The 25,388-nt window shown below is 45.2% G+C and overlaps 1 protein-coding gene across 6 annotated transcripts in view; it reads left to right on the plus strand.

Annotated features, from left to right (window-relative positions):
* The first annotated feature begins 4,200 nt into the window (after window positions 1–4,200).
* The window catches only part of TLN2 (talin 2), a 448,850-nt gene continuing 427,662 nt past the window's right edge, over window positions 4,201–25,388 (plus strand). For all 6 annotated transcript variants that reach the window (XM_060151222.1, XM_060151260.1, XM_060151243.1 and 3 more), the window contains exon 1: window positions 4,201–4,333. The gene's annotated coding sequence lies outside the window, so the exon portion shown is untranslated. The remainder of the gene's footprint in view (window positions 4,334–25,388) is intronic.

The following is a 25,388-nucleotide window of genomic DNA, read 5'->3' on the forward strand; positions in this document are numbered from 1 at the left end:
GAGGGGCCCACGTACCACAAAAAAAACAAACAAACAAACAAAAAAAAAGTCTTTCTACAATACCTTGGTATTAGAGAACATTTCATGAAAATATGTTTATATATATATATATATGGCATTAAATAATCCCGAATGACCAGGGAGACTTAAAAGTTAGATATTTAATAGTAAAAGACTTTTGATAATCCACAATAAAAATATTTTAAAATGTTTTTAACCAAAGTATAATAACCCCAAATAAGTCTTCTCAACTCAGTTATCAAGCAACCAAAAGAGAAAGATCCTGCCTCACATACTGCTGATGTTAACCATGTGATTTGGATTAAAGATAAATCCAATTTAAAATCATAATTATTGGAATTCTTCTAGACAGCATGTTTTTCAGAGACATTTAAAGAACCTTCAGTGGTGTGTTTTATATACCATAGGAAAAGAAAAATTAATCTCAAGCATGTCCTGTGTTGGGTACAATAATAACAATTGTTTCCTGAATCCATGTGAGTAATCTCCTCTTCTAAAAGAAGACATTTAAATCTGCATCTACCACTTCATACTGAATGTCAGGAATAAGGTAAGGCCCCATGCTTAGAGGTAGCTACAAAACTAAAACATACTGACAATTCTGACAAAATGTCAAATATCTGCCCTTCAAATAAAATAAAAGTAACTTATCAATTACATACATGCTGTACTGAAACTCAGATAATATTCTCTCTATAATTATTACGTAGTATTCTCTTCTAGAACTTATAATTAGAAAGCAGATGGAGAGAGATTTCTGTAAACCTAAAAATGTCAAATGAGAATAGAAGCCCGAATATCTGGTTTTCAGTTCTGAGTAACAGGCAGTTTTCAGAAAACATGGTTCCCATATGTACCTTGTTCCTGGGAGTGGGTAAGACAATTTTGAAAGGGGGGAAAATATCATGAACTGTTGGTGTATTGTATAAAGGAAGCCCCAGAGGATATAGCACAAAATATCTTATAAACAAAAGTAGAACAAAATATTTGGTGGAATTTCTTTTTGCTCTTGGACACAGTTGGGTTTGCTGTGGTATATACATGTGCAAACAGGAAGTTAGGCGGTTAAGGCTAATAGGGCAATGGGTGAGTAGAGCAATTTCTTAGTATTTGGCTCTCTAGCACCAAGCAAGTCTGGTTTGGTCTTTATAGCTCCAACTTGTGGAAAAAATAAGTTTTAGTTCCAGATATATTTGTAAGTGACTTGGAAGCTACCTCTTTGATTCACTTCCCCCAATACTGCACTTTTTAGTCACACAAATGTATATTTTTTCAGTTCCTAATGATCTGCTTGGCAGGAACTGGGACAATACGAAGACTTGGTAAACTGCTTAACGGAATGAGTTTTATCACAGGTCCTAGACACTCCAAGATAAACTGCCACCATGTTTTCCTCTGCTGGGTGGAGAAAAAGTCCAAAAATGCGAACTTGTTAGATCAGGTTTTTTGCTGGTCTACAATGAATTATGATCACTGTAACTAGTAAAGAGAGAGACTACTAATAGCTGACTCTAAATTTAGAAATAACTTTTTTTTTTTTTTTTTTTTTGCGGTACGCGGGCCTCTCACTGTTGTGGCCTCTCCTTTTGTGGAGCACAGGCTCTGGACGCGCAGGCTCAGCAGCCATGGCTCACGGGCCCAGCTGCTGCGCGGCATGTGGGATCTTCCCGGACTGGGGCATGAACCTGTGTCCCCTGCATCGGCAAGCGGACTCCCAACCACTGCGCCGCCAGGGAAGCCCAAAATTAACTATCTTTTAAGGTCTAGAGAAGAAGTCTCAATTTCAGAGCAGTTACTGTAGGTTACTAGTAAAATCAGTTTTACTTCTGTTGGGGTAGCTATTGAAAAATATACTGCTAGGCATTAGAATGGTTAAGGTTGGTTTTTCTAAAGAAATAGTAAATGGCTTTGAGGTCATAGGAGAGGTTAGAGAAACTGAGACACTATAAAAATAGGTGAAGTGTTCAAAGTCAGTTGGTTAGAAGCCCAGACTAAAGCAAAGAATTCTAGGACTGATGTTCTCATTGGGGGAAAGGGTTTGATTGACCTCTGAACACCACAAAATAGTGCTAACTGGATACATAATGCATAGATATTCAGACATCTGCACCTCACTGCTCTGAATGTCTCAGACTTAGCTGCTATTTTGAAAAGAGTAAAATTACTGGACTAAACCAATGCTATGTATACCTCTACAAGATGTTAGTTTCCCAGGATTACACTGACAGTCTAGCAGGAGAGGTGATTTTTCCAATATCTCAGGAACTAGCCAAGTAGACAGTGAACAAACGTGTTATTTTCATGAAACAAGTATTTATTGTGCACCTACTAAGTGCCAGGCCCTCTTTTAGGCACAGAGATACAGGTAAGATCCTTGCTCTCATGGAGTTTACCTTCTAATATTAAACGGCTTCTCTTTGGCAGGCAGTGGAAGAGCATGGGATACTTTGAGAATGGTGAATTAAGTGATGGAAAATCTTGAAATCCAAGTTGGGGAAAAATTCGATTTTGAGATGCTTGATGCGAAGCCATTGGGCCCCATGAACTGAGGACTAAGTGGAAGGGGAAAATGACTTTAGTTGCAATCAATTTTTCTGTTTGTCTTGAAGAGCTTCTTACATAAACCTGTCATGTGAACTATAAAAATATGGTCAGTAAACCAAGGGACAATTTAGGTGGCATTAATTTAATGAGCTTATTACCAATCTCTTACAGAAATCAATAAACATTTACTTTTTACCATCCCCTGAGGTGGCTCCTTGCCATTACCAGTCATTGTTAGACTGGGGAATGTTTAAAAAGTTCTTTAAAAAGAACCATTTTTCCTGGGCAATTAGAAACAGTCAGTGCCCTGCAACTTTTAAAACTTTCTCAAGTTGCCTGTTAATTGGTTCTCTACCCGTGCTTTTTGATTTATAAAGTTTATTCTCTGCAATAAGTTACAAAGCTATCCTCTGTTATAAAGATCTCCGGGGTCATGATAAAATCAAGTCCATCAACTGGGACAATAACATGCTATTGTTTTTATAGAGTGCCCAGGCTTATCCAATGTCCCAATGGACTTTTTCAAGATAGTGTCAATTTACATCATCTTCATTTCATAAGGCTAGCAGTTTCATGCTCTGAGAAACACTAAAAAGTTGCAGTAGTTTCATTTATGAGTAACTAAAGAGATTTGCTACCTATTTCTTGGGAAAAGGGGTTAATTCTGGTCATTTTATATTGGGATGGAAAAAAAATGCAAGATCTTTTATTAAAAAATTTTTTTTTGAATTACAAAAGTAATGTGTTCCTTACAGAAAAATCAGAAACTAGAACTAAGCAGAAAATATATTTTGTAATATATATTTGTAAGTGACTTGGAAGCTACCTCTTTGATTCACTCTCTTTGGTCCCCTCTCACCAATCACTGAGACCTAGTTAACATCTTAGTGTTTATGTGTTCAGTCTTTCCTGCCTCTCTCCACACATCGTAGTTTTTAAAAATGGGATCATATAATACACAGTGTTTTGTGATTTGTCTCCTCGCTTCCTAAACTTCAAATGGTTTCAGGTCATCCTACATTTCCTAAGGGCTGTGTAACTGTAAGGTATACAATTGACTTTATTTAAGGGCACAGTAGGCAGAAGAAATTTCTTCTTATGAACTTAAAAGAATATGCCCCTCATCCCTAAAGCCGTTCTCTAAATCCCTAAATGACCTCTGACCAGCTGAGTTTCGGTGTCGGCGTGTGCGACATTTACAGAGAGGGACAATCCCGCTTCGGGTTCCCGCCGACAGAGTCGCAGTAGAACCCCAGAGCCCATCAGGGTCTTCCCGTCGGAACCGCACCTCGCTTCCTCCAGCGGCGGGCCAGCGGTCAGGAGAAGCGCTCTGCGGACCTAGGGGCCCCATTCCCCAAGACGGTGCATCCCCTCCCCCCCTTGCATGGCAGAGCCCGAGTTCTGCGACAGCTCGTCCGGCGCGTCGCCTTGCCTCGCGGACCCTCTCACCACCGGACAGCAGGCTAGAGACCCAGGAGGGGCCCGCGGGAGCTCGTGCCGGCCCAGCCCGGCTGCCGCGCTGCACCATCGCCGGACCGGAGCCGCGCGGGGCCGCGCCGTCCCCGAGTGATGACGCGCTTCCTGCCCTCCCGGCGCGCCCGGGCCGTGCGCTCGCGCTCGCCCTCGGCTCTTGTTCCGCGCCTGGAGCCAGCGGCGGCGGCAGCGGCTGAGGCGGCTGAGGGAGCGGAGCGGTCGCCGGGCGCGCGGGGGGTCGCCGGCTGCACTCCGGTGCAGGCGCTCTGCAGTGAGACAGTAAATGCATCCGCCGGTAAGGCTCACGACTCAGTCGGGTTTTCCTCTTCCTCCAGCTGCATGCACGTTGCATGAATTTCTCGTGTCTTTTCCCTCCCCTCTACAGAAGGAAAATGTGGGTGGTTTTCCCCTTCCTTTTGCATCTCTTGAGTGATGCAAAAAACCCCGCAAAGCTCCCAGATTTGATGTTCTAGGAGGGCTATTTGCAGAAAATAAAAATAAAATTAAATTAATGCACCTGTCTATCGCACATGTATGTTTCACTGCACTGGACCCGGGCGCCGCGGTTTGCAAACAGCCTCGCAGCCGGCGCCCGAGAGCGGATTCCTAGCCGTGGGCAGCCGGTCCCCTGCGGGGCTCCCGCTGGGTTTCCGGTAACTGGGCTTTGAAAAGCGGCCCCGCCTGCATGGAGTGTCCCCTCGGCCCCGGCCGGGTCCCCGCGCCAGGAGAGTTGGCGCAGGCGGAGCGGCTTCATTCCAGCACTGGTCGCCCCGACTCCAGCGCCACTTTGCAAACAAGTCTCCGGCCGGGCTCCTGGCAAAGACAGCCGGCCGGTGCGGAGCTCCTTTGCCAGTCCCGGACTCTCAGACCTGCAGATTCCACGATTCCCCTTTACTTGGCAATCTCGCCACTAGCAAACTGCTGGCCGCTGAGGGACCTAGAGCTAGGGGAGGATTGGGATTCAGTGCCGCTGGCCTCGCGCTGGACCAGGGGCGCCCTCTCCTTTCTCGGCCCCAGGAGCTGAAATTTCGCGCCCACCGGGAGCCGGGGGTCCTGGAGACGGGCATTTCGGGATTCCCTGAGGGGACCGAGGAGCGACGTTCGAGGGCGCCATATTTTCAGTGGGTCTTGGCTACGGAGGGGAGGGGGCGAACAGTTGGTGGGCCCGGGGGAGAGCGCGGCGCCCCCGCTGGAGAGGCTGGAGCGGTTTTCTCTCGGAAAGTTTGCGCGCCCAGGCCGGCACTGAGGCGGCCCCGCAGGGCGCGCACCGCGCCTGTCCCCGCAAGGGCGCGCGGGCTGCAGCGCGTCGCCAGGCCGGCCCGCCGGCGTTGAGGGCCGAGAGCCGCCGTCTGGGACTGCACGCTCGGCTCGCCTCCTTCCCCGGTCCAGCCGAGACGCGGCGGTCGGGCCCCGAGGCGCAAGAAACACGCTCCTCTTCTGCCGCCGCGGCTGCCTGGACGCTCCGCGGGAGCCGTGCGCTTGGCCGCGTCCCCCGGCCGGGCACCGGTGCGGAGCGTTTTGCCGGCGCCGGGATCCGCCTGGGCGCTCCGCAGAACGCGGGATCTCACTCCCCGCGGAGAGGAGGCGCCCGGTTTTCGCGTCGGGGCCGACGGCCTGGCTTGCGGGGGTTCCGGGGCGGAACACCAGTCCGAGCCTCCTCTCGCCTCCCTGGCTGCGGCCGCAGCGCCAGCGGCTGCGTGCTCGTCTCTCGCCGCGGTGCCAGCTCGTGGGGCGAGGTTAAGGGGGGGGGGGTTCCAGAAGTTAGGGCTTCAGGTGACGCGTGGGGAAACTTGGATTTTTGCTGCCCGTGAAGAGCCCAGGTGACCTGGGGAAAGGAGATTGATTCACAGTCCCTGTCTCGTGGTGAAAACTAACCTCTGGCAATTTCCAGACGGTGAGAGAGGAATGAGCTGAAGTGTTGGCGTTGTGCAAGACACACTTAAAGACAGGAGAGTAGGGGTGATGTTCCGGAGAATTGTACCCCCCCAAATGTAATAAATTACAAGCAGCCTGGTGCTCTTAGTACCACTTACTTTGGCTTCTGATAGTACCCGGGGTGCTGAGTTGTGGCATTCTTCAGGTTGCGCGCTATCCTCCCTCCTCCAGAGCTTGGAGTTGGCGACTCCTCAGGAGTGGACACTGGGGAATCTACTTTTGAAATAGATTGTAATCTCTGCTTTGCGAAGGGTCAGGGGAAGGGCGTATTGGCTGACCTATAGTTCGCTGGCAGGAACGTGCCAGCCGTTCTCCTTGGCGAGAGAAATGATGCCATACTATTGAGGTCATGTCAGCACTTTGGGGTTTTGTCATTGGAGAGGCTTCAGGGGATCACAGAGGGGATGTAGGGGATGGGGGGAGGCTTTCATCTCGGAGATGCGCCCTTTGTTGTCAGGGATTAGGCTGCTCTTGCGTCTGTCCACTTCGATAAATGCCTCTAGTGGGAATGTCAGCCATTGGGTTTCCAAGATTTTATCTTCCTTGTTGGCTGATTTGGGTTATCCATGCAAAAACCCTGGAGGTGCGGTGGTGTGACAAGACAAATGGCCTTGAGAGAGGAGGGATACCTGCACGAATGCTAATTTTGTTTTCACTGAGCCCTAGAATTGTGGAGAACACCCTGAGCCTAAGATACATTTATCTGGAATTAGCATAATTAATTTAGGAGAGAATCAAATCAGTTGCTGAAAGCCTCCATCCCTTTTGTAAAGTTCCCAGTCTTAGAAGTGGTACCTTGAATCCCAGAAACACAGGGCTCCTCAGATCGGGGAAGTCACTGGTTTCTCTCTGCCTTTGTACCCACTCAGGTCATCAAGGAGATACTAGAGAGTTATTAGAGTTTCTGTTTTTGGCATTGATGTTGTGCTTCTACCTCCAAAGGGAAGGTGCACTTTTAAAATGATCCTGTTCAATTAGTTATTGGGGAAATTCTTTCTAGGCAAAGGTTTATTTATATGGGTCTTGAACTCACTTACTGTTAAATCTACTTGTTCAGGGTTTTTCAAACACTGTTCCCTAGAGTATTTTTAAGCAAAGTCAGGTTTTAGAAATAGGGGTATGTATGTGTGTGTGTGTGTGTGTTATTTTTTGCTTTAGCCCAGTTTCTTTTATAGCTCAAAATTATACTGATTCCCCCATTCCTCTACTCCTGGCTCCCAGCAGATCATTTGTTCCTAAGAACAGTTAAGGATGGTTACAGGTGATGAACAATTTAAATCTTTACCAACTATGCTCAAGAAAAAAGAAAATCTAAAGATGTATTTATTCATCTTAGGATTGTGCTTTATATATATGTGTCACATTTTTGTGCATGTGCTAAACATTACATAATAAAAATCTTAAAGGAGTTTTCTCAATAATGCTAAAATAAGAGATTTAAAAAAGAGAAGTTTTATTACAAACCCTTCAGTTTTCATTCCCAAGTATACTACTTCAATATTTATTTTTTTTATGCCTCTCTTAACAAAGTGTTATAAATTGTGCTTTGTTGCCTCTTGCCAGATTCTTATTATAACGTCATGGTTTGATCAAAGTTCCTGCAATTTTTTTCCTATTAAGAAGATTTTGTAATTTCAGGAGGTGAGAAAATGCCTATTCATTTTGGAGAGTTGCCTGTCAAGTTACCAGGCTGTGTGTGTGTGTGTGTGTGTGTGTTGTAGTGTGTGTGGCATGCCTGACTCTTGGGACAGTATCTAAAACTTGTGTTCTGTGACATTACTACTCCAGAACTTTTGAGTTATAATGTTTTCTTGGAGATTTGGGGTGGTGTTTAGCCAATACAGGAGGTACTAAAAAAGAGTTAAATAATTCAAAGTTATTTTTATGGATACAAAAAAAAATTAAAGCCAAGAAGGAAAACTTAATAAGCAGGACCAGAATTACGGCTTACCATACCCAACTGGTGCCTTTTTAATTACAGTACTTTCCCCCAGAAGTTTTTAATCCTATTACTTTTATATTTAATAAGAAGACTAGTTAAGACATAAGCCAAACAGAACTATTGCAAATAATGGGGATAAATGCTGGGTATAACCAGATGTTTTGCCTAAAGTTAAAAGAGTTAAGGAATCTGAACTCTGTCAAACCCCCCTGCAGGCCCTCCTCACTCCCCTTCCCCAATAAGCAGGAGATTTTGAAAGGCTAAAAAATCTTGGGTGGCGTTGGAGACAAAAAACAAGAAAAGAACAAAATGTTTAAGGTAGGCTTCTCCTGTCCATTGACCAGATGAACAGCCTGTGGCTTAGTGGCAGGTGTCACTTGGTTTTGAGAGCCTTTGTTTATGTACCACCCAGAGCTATGAATTAAGACTGGGCTCTTTTGCCACCCGTTTCAAGGTGCATTGTCAGAGTCAGTGCCAGGACCATGGTTTTGTTTCTCCCTTAACCAACAATTTAATTTCAGCCAAAGTGATGCTGTTCTGAATATGCAGAACAAGTAGTGAATATTTGTGTTTCCTTTTTACTCTTTTAGCTGCACTCTTAACAAACAGAATTCTCTAAGCCTGCTATTCACTTATTCAGAAATTGTTTTTGAGGGCTTACCATGTACTTCAAGCTAAGAAATCATCCCCTGGCCTCACCCCACATACTGAGTTCCTAGAGGGTGCTATTCTTTTATACTTGACACATCTCATAGATTCCGGGGGCGAGAGGGGATTAGTGTGAGATTAAACAGTACTTGAACAGTCCAGCATGATCAAAGATATACAAAGGATGTGAACAGGCAATTCCTAAGATAAGAGGTACAAATGATCATAAACACGTGAAAAGATCCTCAACGTACATAATGGTCAGGGAAATGCAAATTAAAAAACAAAGAGATATTAGTTTTCTGTTCAATTAATTCATGTTGTAAAGATTGGTAACATCCTCCATTAGGTGGGTTGGGGGCAACCCTCAGACTCTTGTGGGGAGTATGAACTGGTGCAGCCTTTAGGGAAAGCAGACAGTTTTGGTGAAAATTTGGAACGTGTATGCCATATGAACCAGCAGTTGCATATTTGGAATCCTTTCTTACAGAAGTAAAAACATCAGCATGTAGGGATCTGTGTGTGAGGATGTTTATTGCAGGATTACTACGGTAAATAAACTAGAAGCACCATGAGTGTCCATCAGTAGGATGAATAAAATAGGGTACAGCTACTATGGATTGTTTTGTGAAGGATGTCTGTGATACATTACATGTAAATAAAATCGAGTTGCCGAGTATCATATGTATCAAGAGTATGACCCTATGTCCGATTTAAAAAAGAAGCCCTTGTAGGTGTATGACCTTGGAGAAAGATACGGAAGGATGCATAAAATTTAATATTGTTTAAAATTAGCATTGGGGCAGAGGGGTGGTTAACTTGCCCCTTATACACCTTGAATGGTTTACTGGCTCAAACTTGCAGGCTTTTCTGTATGAAAACTCTTTCAAGTGTTATTTGGTTAATGAATAGGAAATTTGTCTGGAACCATTTTAGAAACAAATTTGGGCAATATCATGTTTTGTCTGATGCCTTCTGTAGCAATCTCTTGTCTCTTTGGAAACTTTCAGTTAGTTATCTTCTAAAATTCTGAGATTTCCCAAGTTTAAGTAAATTCCTTCAGGGTAAGCCATGGCTTCTGGAAGAGCTATTTACCTCTATCTCCCAGGAGAGTGACAACAAGCAGTCATGAAAGCTCTTAGCAAGCAGTCTCCTTTCCCTTGACTTTTTCTGATCCCATTCTGAAGGTGGGGTCTTCTGGCCAACTGAAGAGGCTTCCTAGAGAGGAGCAGCATCTCCTCAAACTTGGTTTTCCTGAGCCCCAGAAAGTTGCTGCTAAATGACTCTGCTGGCATTTGAACCCTGGTCTCCTTCCACACTATCTTTAGCTTAGCTGATTGCTCTCCCTGTGTAGCATTTTCAGTCCTGCCCCTTGATGTGATTTTTGAAACTTGATAGTATTTCAGTTCTTGGCAGTCACTACAAAAAAATGAAACTTTCAAAAGCAGTGGAATCTCTGTTCACATTTTAAAAAGTACATACCACGTGATTCTGTGAATGCTATTGGGAGGCTCCGAATCTCAACCCCCTGGAAGCCCGGGCTGTGCTGCAAATTTGAAAACCATGGTTTAGATTCAGTGGTTTCCAGGAGAGAATGCCTCAGAGTCACCTGGAGGACTTGTTAAAACCCACTTTGTTAGGCCACAGTTTCATATTCTGTTAGTCTTAGGTGGGGACTGATAATTTGCATTTTTACCAAGTTCCCAGGTGATGCTGATCTCGCTGGTGCTGGACCACACTTTGCAAACCACTGGTGTAGAGGAACAGCTTCCTCTGTTTTGCAGCTCTTGGGTTCTTGTCTAGCCGGTGCTCTGCCCTTTCATGGATGAAAGTTAGGGTGCCAATCAAGGCAAGTTAACTCAGTTTTATCAGTTTCACCAAGCTGGGAAAAAGAAATATTTGAGTTATTTTACTTAACTTTTTTCTGTATCTTTTGTAGGTGTTTGGGGATGTAGTGATGTTTCGTACATGGTTGTGTGTGGTTAATCAACAGTGAACGTCAGAGTTCAGGGATATTTTAAATATTCTATAATGGTTTCTCATGGGAAAGCAGAGAGGACTATTAGTCTCTGGTTCCTGTCTTTTTGTTTTTCATCATACATATATACATATTCAAGATTTGATGTCACTGATTGCTTTTAATAAAAAGTTGCCTACATGTGAAGGGTATTGTGAAGAAAATGGTGATCAGATAATAAATGGTGCTTAAATTGTTGTAATCTACTCGTTGGTGCATTTGGGGTGGGGTGGGGATGAAGTACAGTAGTCATTAATTTCAACAAGTGTCTATTACGGTGTCTCCAGAGGGGACATATTTCTAACAATGCTTATCAGTGACACATAAGTGGTGGGCTGTGCCCGGGGACCCTCACTTGTCTGGATGCCCTCCAGAGGAGTGGCTGACCTGAAGCTCAAGAAGTTTCCCTGAAAGATTCCCCACTAGCGGATCTCCTAATTCTAAAATTCTTCAGCAGATAAACACTTGTTCTGTTTTTAGCTGCTTAATTTTAGTGCTTTTCTTCTTTTCTGATGATTTCACATGTAAGTTATAAGCAAAGCAAGATTCGTTGTGCTGAGTGGGGTGTATGAAAAGAAGTGAAATAGGAAGGAAATTTTCAGGAAGGAGGTCATACTTCAGCTGGGCCTTGGAGAGTGGGCATCTGCTGTAGGCGTCTCCACCCTGGCTTCACATTGTGGTCACCTGGGGATTCTGATTTGGTTGGTCTGGGTGGGGCCTGGGCATTGGTGGGTGAGTTTTCCAGGTAATTCTAATGCGTAGCTGGGGTAGAGAACATTCAGCTACAGCCCTCTGGGTCACTTTCCCTCATTCTTTTTTTTTTTTAATTAATTAATTAAATTTATTTATTTTTGGCTGCGTTGGGTCTTCGTTGCTGTGCGCGGGCTTTCTCTAGTTGCAGCGAGTGGGAGCTGCTCTTCGTTTCTGTGTGCGGGCTTCTCATTGCAGTGGCTTCTCTTGTTGTGGAGCACGGGCTCTAGGCGCCCGGGCTTCAGTAGTTATTTTGCCTCATTCTTGGAAGATCTTGTTCATCTGGCTCACAGTCCCTCCTCCCATCAACATTTTTGGTAACTTGGACATCTATATAGATTGTCCCCCCCACCCCCCAATTCAGTCCTTTGACCAACTCTCTTTCAGTTATCTTTTCCTCTTGCTACTTCAGCCATCCCTCCCATGGTTATTTCTAGGCTGCTGGTTCTCAGCAGTTTTGCCACCCAGAGGCTATTTGGCAATGTCTAGGGGGTGCTACGGGCATCCAGTGAGGGGAGGCCTGGGATGCTGCTAAACGCCCTACGATGCACCAGAGAGCCCTGACCACAGAGAATCACGTGGGCTAAAATGTAAGCAGTGCCATGGTAGAGAAGCCTTGCCCTGGTGTCCTGGGAGTTTTTTTTAACCCTGATCCATAGGAGAAATACATCTTATGTGAGACCCAATGCAAATACACATACAACTGAAACAAGTTTCACGAAACAGTGTTTACCCATTACTAGGTATAATGTAGTTACATACTTTTTATTCTGTGTCATTAAAAAAAAATTGCTGGTCATGACCCACTAAGTTGATTTTATTACCCACTAAACTTGCACCACAGTTGTGGACCTTATCATTACCAGTAACTGTACCTCCACCAAAATCTTGACAAGCATTCCAGTCTGACCCTCACCTTTTCTCTTTTATCTTATTCCTGTTATTACCCTGTTCCACCTATCCTGCACCCTACATGGGCCTCTGACCTGGTGACCCTTCCACTTCATTGTCCATCATACTTATTACCTCCTACCACTCTCCCCTCCACCCCGACCCCCAGGTGCTTCCATACACCCTCAACCTCTTTGAGCATTTCTCCCTTCATCTTACTTTCCTGGGAAAACCCCACCCTCTGCCCTCTGTGCTCCTGCCTCAGGCTGATGAACCTGGCTGGAGAAAACCAGCCATCTGCATCGTCTTGCTTTTGATTTATGACCATAAACCTCAAGGCGGACTCTTGACACTGCCCAGCCCACTATGTTTCTGTCCCCACCCCACTCTCAGCTGAGGACTTGGCTTATTTCACGGAGAAAAAAGAAGCAATTAGGAACTAGTTTCATCATCTCGTGCTAAATCTGCTAGCCTCCCTGCACCGTAACCACACAGCACTGGAACCACATGTGAACTGGAGCCCGTTCCCTGTTGGCATGCAAGGCTCTCACTCATGCACGAATCTCCTTTCCCTTCTGCATCATTAGTTTTCTCCCTCTGATGGATCATCTCCATGAGAAACATGCTCTAGTATCTCTCATCTTAAGGGAGAAAGCAGCAACCACAAAACACTCTCAACCCACTATCCTAGTCGGCTCTTCTCCCAATTCCTCATTCTCCCTTGGAGTAAGTACTTTCTAAAAGAACTGTCATACGTTTTGCCCGCTTTCCCCTCTCATTCTGTCTTGAACCCACCCCAGTTTGGCTTCTTGCCCACCCCCCACCCCCTCTTCACCAAAACCATGCTTCTTCAGGTGCCAGTGATACTTAATGGCCAACTCTTAGTTGTCATCGCCTGCAGCTTCTCAGCAGCAGTTAGCCAGCTCTCTCTTTGGCTGTCTTCACTTGGCTTCTGCAGTGCAATCCTAACCTGGTTCTCCTCCTGCACTCTGGCCGTTCCAGCTCCTGTTCTGCTGCTGGATCTCCCCGTCCTGGCTTCTGAAGGAGGGGGCTGTTCTCTCACACTTCACTTGACTCAGGAGTCTGCTCCAGTATCACCTTCTTAGAGGTCTCCCTGGCATCCCCCAGCCCCTGCTCTCAGCCTCTTCTTTGTTTTCATATCATTTATTATTCCCTGATACAGGCATACTTGGGAGATATTGTAGCTTCTGTTCCAGACCACGGCAATAAAGTGAATATCAAAATAGAGTCTTACGTATTTTTTGTTTTCCAGTGTATATTTACACTGTACTGTAGTCTATTAAAAGTGTGCAATAGCATTACATCTAAAAACAACAATGTACATACCTTAATTAAAAAATACTTTATTGCAAAAAAGTGGTAACCATCCTCTGAGTCTTCAGAGAGTCATGATCTTTTTGTTGGTGGAGGGTTTTGCCTCTATGTTGATGGCTGCTGACCAGTTTGGGAGCTGGTGGCTGAAGGTTGGGGTGCTTGTGGCCACATCTTAAAATAAGACAGCGATGAAGCTTGCTGCACTGATTGACTCTTCCTTTCACGGACAATTTCTCTGTTGCATGCAGTGCTGTTTGATAGCATTTTACCCACAGTAGAACTTGTTTCAAAATTGGAGTCAGTTCTCTCAAACCCTGCAGCTGCTTTATCAGCTAAGGTTATGTGATATTCTAAATCCTTTGTTGTCATTTCAGTAATCTTCACAGCATCTTCACTGGGAATACATGCCATCTCAAGAAACCACCTTCTTTGCTCATGTGTAAGAAGCAATTCCTCATTCAGGTTTTCTCATGAGATTGCAACAATTCAGTAACATCTTCAGGCTCCACTTCTAATTCTAGTCCTCTTGATTTTCTACCACATCTGCAGTTACTTCCTCCACTGAAATCTTGAACCCCTCAAAGTCATCCATGAGGGTTGGAATCAATGTCTTCCAAATTCCTGTTAATGTTGTTATTTTGACGTCTTACCGTGAATCATAAGTGTTCTTAATGGTATCTAGACTGGTGAATCCTTTCTGGAAGGTTTTCAATTTGCTTTGCCCCGATCTATCAGAGGAGTCACTGTCTATGGCAGCTACAGACTTACAAAATGTATTTCTTAAAGAATAAGACCTGAAAGTTGAAATGACTCCTTGATCCATGGGCTGCAGAATGGATGTTGTGTTAGCAGGCATGGAAAATACTCATCTTGTTGTACGTCTCCATCAGAGCTCTTGGGTGACCAGGTGCCTCGTCAATGAGCAGTAGTATTTGGAAAGAAATATTTTTTTCTGAGTAGTAGGTCTCAACAGTGGGCTTAAAATATTCAGTAAGCCATGTTGTAAACTGGATATGCTGTCATCCAGCCTTTGTTGCTCCATTTACAGAGCACAGGCAGAGTAGATTGAGCATAATTCTTAAGGATCCTAGGATTTTCAGAATGATAACTGAGCACTAGCTTCAATTTAAAGTCAGCAGCTGCATTAGCCCCTAACAAGAGAGTCAGCCTGTCCTTTGAAGCTATCATTGACTTCTCCTCTCCAGCTATGAAAGTCTTAGATGGCATCTTCTTGCAGTATAAGGCTGTTTTATCTACGTTGAAAGTCTGTTGTTTGGTGTAGCCTCCTTCATTAATGATCTTAGCTAGATCTTCTGGATAACTTGCTGCAGATTCTGTGGGTTGGCCAAAAAGGTCGTTTGGATTTTTCCACAAGATGTTAGAGAAAAACCCGAATGAACTTTTTGGCCAACGCAATATATCAGCGCTTGTTGCTTTGCCTTGCACTTTTCTGTTATGGAGACGGCTTCTTTCCTTAAGCCTCACTAACCAACCTCTGCTAGCTTCACACTTTTCTTCTGCAGCTTCCTCACCTCTTTCAGCCTTCCTAGAATTGAGGAGACTTAGGGCCTTGCTTTGGATTAGGCTTTAGCTGAAGGGAATGTTGTGGCTGGTTTGCTCTTCTGTCCAGACCGACAAAACTTTCTCTGTATCAGCAATAAAGCTGTTTCCCTTTTGTATCATTTGTGTGTTCACTGAAGTAGTACTTTCAATTTTCTTTAAGAACTTTCCCTTTGCATTCATTCACAGCTTGGCTGTTTGGCACAAGAGACCTAGCTTTTGGCCTGTCTGACATGCCTTCCTCACTAACCTTAATCATTTCTAGCTTCTGATTTAAAGTGAGAGATGTGTGACCCTTCCTTTCACTTGGACACTTAGAGGCCTTTGTAGGGTTATTAATTGGCCTAATTTCAGTATTGTGTCTCAGGGAACAGGGAAGCTGGAGGAGAGGGAAAGAGACGGAGAGCTGCAGGTTAGTGTAGCAGTCAGAACACAAGCATTTATTGATTAAGTTCGTCATCTTATATGGGTGCAGTTTGTGGCACCCCCAAAACAGTTACAGGTGTCACATCAAAGATCATTGATCACACATCACCATAACAAATATAATAATATTGAAAAAGTTTGAAATATTGTGAGAATTACCAAAATGTGACACAGAGACAGGAGATGAGCAAATGCTGATAGAAAAGTGGTCCTGTTAGACTTGCTTGGCACAGGGTTGCCACAGACGTTCAATTTGTAAAAACAGTGGTATCTGCAAAGCGCGATAAAGTGAGGTGCAGTAACATGAGGTCTGCCTGTGTTACATACGTGATTCATTTATTGTCTGTCTCATAGCACTAGAATGTAAGCTCATGAGAGAAAACATCCCTTGGACTTGTGTCCCCAAGTGTCTAAAACAATGTCTGGCACATGATAGATAATCAACAAAATTTTTGTTTAATTGAAGTATAGTCGCTTTACAATGTCATGTTAATTTCTCCCGTACAGCAAAGTGATTCATTTATCATATACATACATTCTTTTTCATATTCTTTTCTATTATAGTTTATCACAGGATATTGAATATAGTTCCCTGTGCTATATAGTAGGACCGTGTTGTTTATCCTTCCCATATATACTAGTTTGCATCTGCTAATCCCAAACTCCCAATCCATCCCTCCCCTTGGCTACCACAAGTCTGATTCTGTGAGTCTGATTCTGTTTCATAGATAGGTTCATTCAACAAAATATTTTAATGTGAGTAATTGATGAAGAAAACTTGCTGGTTATAGAGTTAGCCTTCCACGAGGTAAAGTCATTGTTTTCCAGATTGGAGCTAAGGAAGAGAGCAATGTTGAGGCGGAAAAGTGTTGTCCCTCGGGGGCAGTGTTTCTTAGGTCGTGTGCTGAGAGTTAGGGGTTCAAGCACTGAATGAATGAATCCTGTCCTTGTTACATACTTGTTGAGTGGTGGAAAGCACCTGCTGAGGACAGCTAGACAGAGACAAATGGCTGCCTCTCGCTTTTATCTCTGAAGAGGGGCTCTTAAACAGTCTGCTTGGTAACTCGCTGCTGGGTTGAAGACGTTAAGTTCACTTGTCTTAAGTGTTTATCACTGACCTCAATGTTCTGGTGAATTGTTGGTGCATCACTTGTCCCCAGGGTCCACTTGACCGCACAGAGAGATGTCTCCTTTTCCTCATACGATGTTTGAGGCCCTGGCTGAGTGAATTCCTGCAGATGGGTGAAGTGTGCCTTGCTGCCCTCTGAACTACTCTCGCAAGCTCCCAGGCTCCAGACTTCGTGTATTTAAATCAAGACCCCTCTCTTCTCTTTCTGTTTGCATGCTTCGGGACTGCCCATTGAATTACTTGGCATCCGTGTCCGGGACCTAGTTTGATGTAAGTGGAGATAATTTCCCGAGTGTGGCCTGAGATCATGTGTGGCACATCTTCCAAGGGGAGTGTAGATTATTCCTGGGTTTGAGAGGTTACATTGAGGGCACTTTAAGAGGCTTAATTTTCTCCTTAAAGGGCTCTCCATTGGGCTCAGCACCTGTCACTCCTGGGCCCTTCCCTCGGGGTTAAAGGAGCTCTCCCTCTGGGTAAGGTGTCAGCCACGGGCAGCCTGACATGCAGCCACAAAGCCGTCGGGCCTAGTACATCCAGGAAGAAAGAGTAGATGTCTTTGTGGGACATATTTATTTTTATCATCAGTGTTTTATTTCTTTAAAAAGGGAGCCTGAATGGTTCTAGGTCAGCCTCTCCCTTTGACAGGGAAGGAACTGAGTCCCAGAACGATGAGACTGACTGGAGCCACTTGGCAAAGCTGGCACTGGAGTCCCACTCTCCTAACCACCACTGGGCACTCTCTTCTTTTCCTGGGATGTCTGGGTGGACCCCGACTTTAATTCATGACTGTGATTCTAGGCTCTGGGTGTGCATCAGAACCACCAGGGAAGCTCCTTAAACCTGCTGATTGTGTTGGTTCCCAAACCACCCCCTGACTTGGAATCTCTGAGAGTGGGACCTGGTCACTGCTTTTTTTTTTTGCGGTACGCGGGCCTCTCACTGTTGCGGCCTCTCCCGTTGCAGAGCACAGGCTCTGGACGCGTAGGCTCAGCGGCCATGGCTCACGGGCCCAGCTGCTCCGCGGCATGTGGGATCTTCCCGGACCGGGGCACGAACTCGTGTCCCCTGCATCAGCAGGCGGACTCTCAACCACTGTGCCACCAGGGAAGCCCTGGACACTGTTTTTTAAAATTCCCTAGGGAGGCTCCTAGGAGAAGTCACCCAGGAAGTGTGTGTAGGAGGTAAAATCAGCCAGGGCACTGGGGACAGTTGCCCAGCAGGGGAGATACTTGCCGACCTTGCACTCTGGAGAGACACGGCTCCTTCCTGATGCTGGACAATCATTTCAACCAGGCCGGTCTGCCCCTCTCTCTCCCACACTCCCTCTGGTTACTGAGTAAGACCCTGCAGGGTTACAGTTTTAATGCATCTTGGAATGGCTTTATATTTTCTTTGGGGGCATTTCCCTAGTGTGTTTTGAGCTACTTAGGCAAGAATGAAAGCTGAACCCAGTTTGAGAGAATCATCTCCTGAGGGTTTTTATGGGTGCTTTTGATTAGGGCCTCTTGGTACCTGCATGTTGAGGGTGACCTACCAGCTCTCAGACCAGCTGGAAGTGAGAAGCTGGCCATGGGTGCTGCCCTGACAGAGGAAAAGGGAGAGTGATTGGCTGTGCAGGGCAGGTTTGCACAATTTTATAAGAATGAAAAACCACTTGCTGGCTCTTGCTGGTGAACTTGCAGTTATGTTAGGGCTCTGAGTTTGTGACAGTTGCTACAGGCTCCAGACTGCACAGCAGAGCCAGTAGTGATGCCCTGTCCCCCCAGAGCTGGCTCTCTGTTGGACCTGACAAATAGGGTATGTGCAGTTTTATGAACATACCTGATGAAGATATGAGAACAAGCCCTGTGGAATCTGAGAAGCATCAGGTGGCCAAATGTCCCTCACAGAAGGAGTCAGAGAGGGGCACTTTGCTCCTGAATTGGAACCGGACAGATTGAGCATCACTTTACCACAGGCTGGTGGCTTAAACAGCAGAATTTTACTGCCTCAGTTCTGGAAGCTGGAAGTTCGAGATCAAGGTGTTGGCAAGAGTTGGTTCCTACTGAGAGCTGTGAGGAAACACCTGTTCCAGACTTCTCTCCTTGGATTGTTGATGGCCATCTTCTCCCTAGGCAGGTCTGTTTCTGTGTCCAAATTTCCCCTTTTTATAAGGACACCAGTCACAATAGATAAGTGAGGGCCCACTGTAATGTCTTCATTTTAACTTGGTTACCTCTGTAAAAACCCTATTTCCAAATAAGGTCACATTCTGAGAGACTGGGAAGTTAGGACTCCAACATTTCTTTCTTTTTTGGGGGGGGGGCATGCCACGCGGCATGTGGGATCTTAGTTCCCCAACCAGGGATCGAACCCGTGCCCCCTGCAGTGGAAGTGCAGGGTCTTAACCACTGGACTGCCAGGGAAGTCCCCAACATTTCTTTTTTGAGGGGACGCGATTCAAGGCATAACATAGATTGTCAAATTGACTTGTTTCTCAGAATCAGCATGTGACATGGAATGCTTGTTACTGAAGTTACCTGTTTAGGCTAAGGGACCCTCGTCCATTATAGTGGCGGAATTCTGCACCTGCCGAGTTTCACTGACCTACACCTGGGACTTTACATTTTCCTAAGGTCTTGTCTCTATTTTTAGCCATCATAATGATCATGGCAGGCAGGTATTATTTCTACTTTGAGGAAATTGATGTGTATCAAGGTTTACACACTAAATACTGGCTAAGTTTGATTCAAGCTCAGATTTTCTCCTCTGTATCCTAGGTTTCTCCCATAACACTGGTGATTTCTCAAGTCTTGATATGCATAAGAATCTCCTGGGAGACTCGTTAAACATACAGATTTAGGAGACTTTCTGGAATAGTACAGAACTAGAAGCTGAGGTTACAACCAAGGAATCTGTATTTTTATCATTTCCTCTGGAGATTGTGATGCACTCCAACATGTGAGAATGAATGCAGTCTACCATGGACATAATATTTTTTGCAGGAGAACCCACCAATACTGCCAGGTTCCCATTTAATTTTCTGTTGGTGGCTTGCATGGGAGGCCCTAGGAGGCAACCTGGGAAGGTGCTCACTGGAATTGGGGTGCTTTGAGCCCAAGGGGATCACCTTCTTAGATGGTACCCCTGCCACCAAACTGATGGGGAGGGTCAGCTGCCAGGCTGTGCTCAGTGTCACTCAGCTAATGAAAAATAAATCTGTCTTGAACTTTCTGTGCTGTACAGATGCACCTTGCACCACAGTGGGGAACAGGTGGGAGATAAGTTGAGGCCATGTGATGACAAACATTGCATGCTTTATCAAAGCAAAAACAGAATTGGCAAGAGGACAAGACAAGAAAAAATTGTGACTGTTAAGTATTTATTATAAAATGTATTTGCGTGAACTAAAATGTGATGGCGCATGCCCAGTGCAAAAGAATCATCTAGAGAAGCTTTTGAAACCTGGATTCCTAGGCTCCACCCCCAGAGATTTTCTTTCTCAGGTGGGGCTCAAAAATTCTGAGCTGCTGGTCTGGGGACCACATTTAGAACTGGCAAGTGAATATTAATAAAAGATTGTCACTGTGTAGCTCATCTGTTGATAGTACAATGATAATCTCTCTGAATAATGACAACATTTCTAAATCTTGGCCATTAGCCTATAGATTATAACCCATACTCAGGGTCAGTGTCCAAGTTACTTCACCAAGTCGACTTTATTTTTATTTTAAAAAATATTTATTTGTTTAAGTTATTTATTTGGGTGCGCTGGGTCTTCTTTGCGGCGCGTGGGATATTTTTATTTGCGGTATGCGGAGTCTAGTTCACTGACCAGGGATCGAACCCGGGCCCGCTGCACTGGGAGCACGGAGTCTTAACTGCTGGACCACCAGGGAAGTCCCAACTCGATTTTATTTTAGTGCCTATATAACAAAACCCATGCTCTCTTAGTGCGGGTTGCATTTCCTTAGAGTGTGGTCCTTAGGTCAGTACTCTCAGAATTACCCAGGAATAAGGTTAAATACTCTAGCTGCCCAGTCCCCAGATATTCTAATTTGGTATGTCTGTGTGGGGTCCAAGAATAGGGAGTTTTCATAATCAGAAGATTGTTAGGTATACTGAGGTTTGAGTGCCACTGAGCTAGGGCTTGGAAAACAGTTGTGCTTTTTACCAGAAGCTAGCTACATAGTAAGGTTAAAAACAATCTATGTTTACAAACAATCAACCTTGTCATTTGTTGCCATTTTCCGGCTTGTAATGCTGTTTGTAGTCTGAAGTTACTAGGACCTTGTTCTGCATCAGGGATGTAATTTTAACAGATTGTTAGAGTTCTCTTTGAACAATCATCCCCCTCCGTTTTGTACATAAGCTCATGCAATTCATTTTAAGATACGTCTTACAACAAAAAGTTATGTTCCTTGTCCAGGTAAATAATTCCTCTGGAGCATTGGTAGTAATGTGAAATTTATTAGAGATTTTTGGAATTAATTCAAGGAGGCTTTGTGGTTTTTTTTTTTTGCGGTACGCGGGCCTCTCACTGTTGTGGCCTCTCCCATTGCAGAGCACAGGCTCCGGACGCGCAGGCTCAGCGGCCATGGCTCACGGGCCCAGCCGCTCCGCGGCATGTGGGATCTTCGCAGACCGGGCACGAACCCGTGTCCTCTGCACTGGCAGGCGGACACTCAGCCACTGCGCCACCAGGGAAGCCCAGCTTTGTGGTTTTAAACTGTGCAAGTGGTTAAGGATGACCTTTGGTAGAAATAGGTTTGTGTTCTTGGGCTCTGTCTGTATATTTAAAAAAAATTGGTAAATGCTTTCACATGAGAGCGTGTGGGGTTGAGGGGAGGGACTCTCCAATTAGTAAAGGAAATTCAACTGCCTTGACCAATAGATCTTGGTACTCTCTGCTCCTTGCCTTGCAGATGTATCTGCAAATTGATCCCACCCCACCCTACCTCCCCGCCCCTGACAAGATTTTTACTTCTAGGTTCTTCCTTCTGGCAGAATGAGGACCTTCACTTTTAGAAAGAAGAGCTAAGATTAATTTTGTGTCTTTGGGCCATACATGCCCTCGTCACTTTATATAATGTATTCTTGAAAAGTTAGAGATAAATAATCTATTTTTTTAACACTGCATCAGGAACTGCATGTGTTTGTCAAAATGGATAGAACTACACACTTAAAAAGGGTGAAATTTACTGTACATAATAATACTTAAATGAACCTGACTCAAAAAATGTGTCAGGGGAACTTGTCACTTTAGCCGTTCTTTTCGTGAATTAGTTTTCGAATTAAAGATTTCGTCTGTGATGCAAATGACTCTCCTAGGTCCATCTCTGTTCCATACATGTTTGAAAAGCGTTCTGTATGCTTTATCTAGGTTGGTGCTTAGTGGGGTGGGGGGAGTGGAGGTGGCACAGGGCTCTGAGGGACGGGATTGACCTCCCACCCGTTCTTCTTGACCATCTTCATCTTAGTGCCACATCTAGTGTGTGGTGGGAGTTCACAAAGGTTTGGGGGATGAATTAAACCATCATGCTGATGGAGAAACTAAGGTACTGAGAGTCCAAGTGGCTTGTCCAGATGTGAGGGCGGAATGGCTGAAGTGGGAGAAGAATCCTTCAGGCCTCTGTATCCTTTCTCCAACTTAGGTCTTATAAATTCATATTTTATCAGTTGGGAGTCTCTTAAACCAAGGTGCGCCTGTAGCCTTGTAGGGTGGAGGCACCTTGTTATCATGGAGGAACGCTGGCTTTGAAGTCATTCATCAGTTTGACAAATCTTTTTCTGAGTGTCTGTGAGGTGCATGGTGGATACGGTGCAACCTGAGCCCTGATCTCATGGAAAGCACAGTTTGGGAGGGTGTATGTGTGAGCACGAGGCATTAAAACAAATCAGAAGAGGGTTGATTGTTGCAAAGGGTTACATGTAGGAACCTATTATACAGTGACCGCCATTCCTAGTGTGACCTTGGGGGAGTCCTCTAACCATTGTAAGCTTCCGTGTCCTCAATAAAACAGACAAATCAAGGATTTGTTGCAAGGATGCAATGAGATAATAAATACAAAGCAGACTGTGCATGCTCCTAGGCACATGGTAATTAGCTGTCATTTGTTAGGGTGAGTCAATGGAGATATGTGTATATTTCTCACCTCTGTGCTGCATTGGCTCAGGTAGACAACCTCAGAATGGGAGTTTGGTATGTTTGTTTGTTCTCCTCTGTTTTGGATCATCTGAAGAACAACGGGGGTGGGGGGGGATGTATTGGAGGGCTGTTTTGGTTGGTTTTGTTCGTTGACCAATGAAGTTGAGGTGGGAGCAGCGCTTTCTAGCCAGGGGGCTTGGTGATGATTGTAAGTATGCTGAGATAGCCATGCCACCCGTCCTACCTCAGTCCCGCAGGGGCCGCCAGAGCTCAGGTGGGACAAAGATGATCATTTTCCAAGTGCACCAAGACTTGGCGCCTTAGAGCCTTCAGCTCTAAATGTGCTCTAACCCTAACCCCCGGAAGCAGGAGCTATGTTACTAGATTTTAAGTTAACTGAGGAGAACAATGTAAAGGACGCAAGGGCCGCCGCAGGCTGAGTAGGAGCTTTAAATGAGAGATGCGGATGAGCTAGACCAGGATTCCCAAACTTCTCTGACAGTAAGACTCACCCGAGTACTTGCTAAATTGACAGCTCACCTGGCCTGCAGTCATCTGGGTTGGGGCCCTAGAATCTGTGTATGTAACAGTTACCCCAGTGTGATTCTTACTGGGGATATTTGAGAAACCCTGGATGAGGTCATAAATCTCTTTGTCCTTGCTATCTAAAGCTTGCTATCCTTCCAAGGATCAGCAACATCAGCATCACCAGGGAACTCGTTGGAACTCTCGGGCTCCATCCAGACCTGCGGACTCAGAATCAGCATTTTAATAAGATCCTGAGATAAATGTATATGCACAGAGAAATTTGGGGCAGGGTTTGCCTAGAGGGCAGGGACACCTGTCAACATTTTACACCAGGGAGGTAATAGTAACAAGGTCTGATCATCTCTTCTGAGGAACTGGAAGAGAGGCTAGGCCAGGGATTTGACCTCAGGTTTCTGACTCCAAATTGAATGCTCATCACACATCCTCTTGACTGTGGTTCTTACTGACTCTTAGGGTCTGTCTCCAGCCTGATGTCAGGGCCCTCACCAGCCTGTTAAATGTTGCACCTGGGAAGAATGACACCTGGGGACAGGAGAGCTCTGCTGGGACCACTCAAGTGTGCCATGGTCTTTGGCATCCTTTGACTCTGTCAGGACCCCTTCTCGCTGTTCCTGGGAGGAGACTTAGGTCCAGATGTCAAAGTCAGCGAGTTCTTGGAGACTGCAGAAGTTTGCATCATATCAGTGGTGGGTCCCTGAAAAAGTTGTTTAATCTCCATCCAAGGACAGGATCAGTTGGAGTGCAGTTTTTCTAATGCTCCTCCAGGCTCCTTAATCCTCCTTCTCCAAGCACGATGTCAGAGAAAATACCGTGCGAGGCATTTGCCAAACGGCTCCAAATAAGCGTCCACACACATTTCCAAAAAGACAATTAGAAGCTTATTTGATGAACTAAAGGCCTGCTGTGCTAGACATTAGTTGGAGAGAGTCAGTGCCAATTTGGGAAGCTCTCCCGGGGATTCTTTCTCATCACAGCCCCCTCTTGGAGAAGCTGAAATGGGGAAGTGCAGACACCGCCAGGGAGAGGGGAGGAGGGGCAAGGGGAGTGACTGACCCAGAGAGAAAGGAACAATGGCTCTGACTCCTCCCAGGAGAATTGGAATCTTTGCAGATAAAATCAAGCGGAAAAGTGAAGGTCATTACAGATTCATCAACAATAGAATCCTATTACTAGTTACCACGGGTGTGTTGTGGCCTGGAAGACTCTTTAGGAAACTGAGCCCTAGGGAGGTCATGGACTCTGTCCAAGGTCATGCATTGGGTTAGTGGCAAAGCCTGGGTCAGGGTCCAGGGATTCCATCTGTGCTCTGTCCCTGTGCTCTGCTGCCTTCCCTATGGGAGGGAAGATGCTGAGAATGTGAAATTTTATAATGATTGGATCCAGATGTGCTGGCCCTACCCCCCCCTTTAAAGCTAACATAGTAGGTTTTCTTTTCTTTTCTTTTTTTGTAAATGAAATAGAATATTTTAATCTGCTGGTTTCACTTGCTTGTCCACCTTACGCATTCAAGGGATAAAGGTCAGGAAAGAAAAATCACAAGCCGGTAAATATCCCTTTGTTGGGGATGTGACACCAGGCTCTTTGTCTTGGCACCAGATTGAGTGACCTGTGGCACACAGGACAGGGACAAGCTCTGTGCTGGACGTGGGCAGAATGTTTGTGTTCATAGTTGGAGCATGGGTTTATATGCTCTTGCCAAGGACAGATGCATGTTACATTTTTAAAATTAAACTATGGGAAGACAAACGTTACGATGGTTCTTTTAGCTTGAGTAGGGGACCCTAAAGGACTCCAGTGCAGAGGCATGGGGAGGATGTAGCCATTTCTGTGATGCCTAATTGCTCGTGTGGAAAATGTGAAGCCTGTAATATTTATGTCACACAGCTTAGCAATAGGTTACACATTGCCTTGGTTAAAAATAGTATAATGTGGGCTTCCCTGGTGGCGCAGTGGGTGAGAGTCCGCCTGCTGATGCAGGTGACATGGGTTTGTGCCCTGGTCCGGGAAGATCCCACATGCCGTGCAGTGGCTGGGCCCGTGA

Source organism: Lagenorhynchus albirostris, chromosome 1 (assembly GCF_949774975.1).
Source record: "Lagenorhynchus albirostris chromosome 1, mLagAlb1.1, whole genome shotgun sequence".
Taxonomy (NCBI): domain Eukaryota; kingdom Metazoa; phylum Chordata; class Mammalia; order Artiodactyla; family Delphinidae; genus Lagenorhynchus; species Lagenorhynchus albirostris.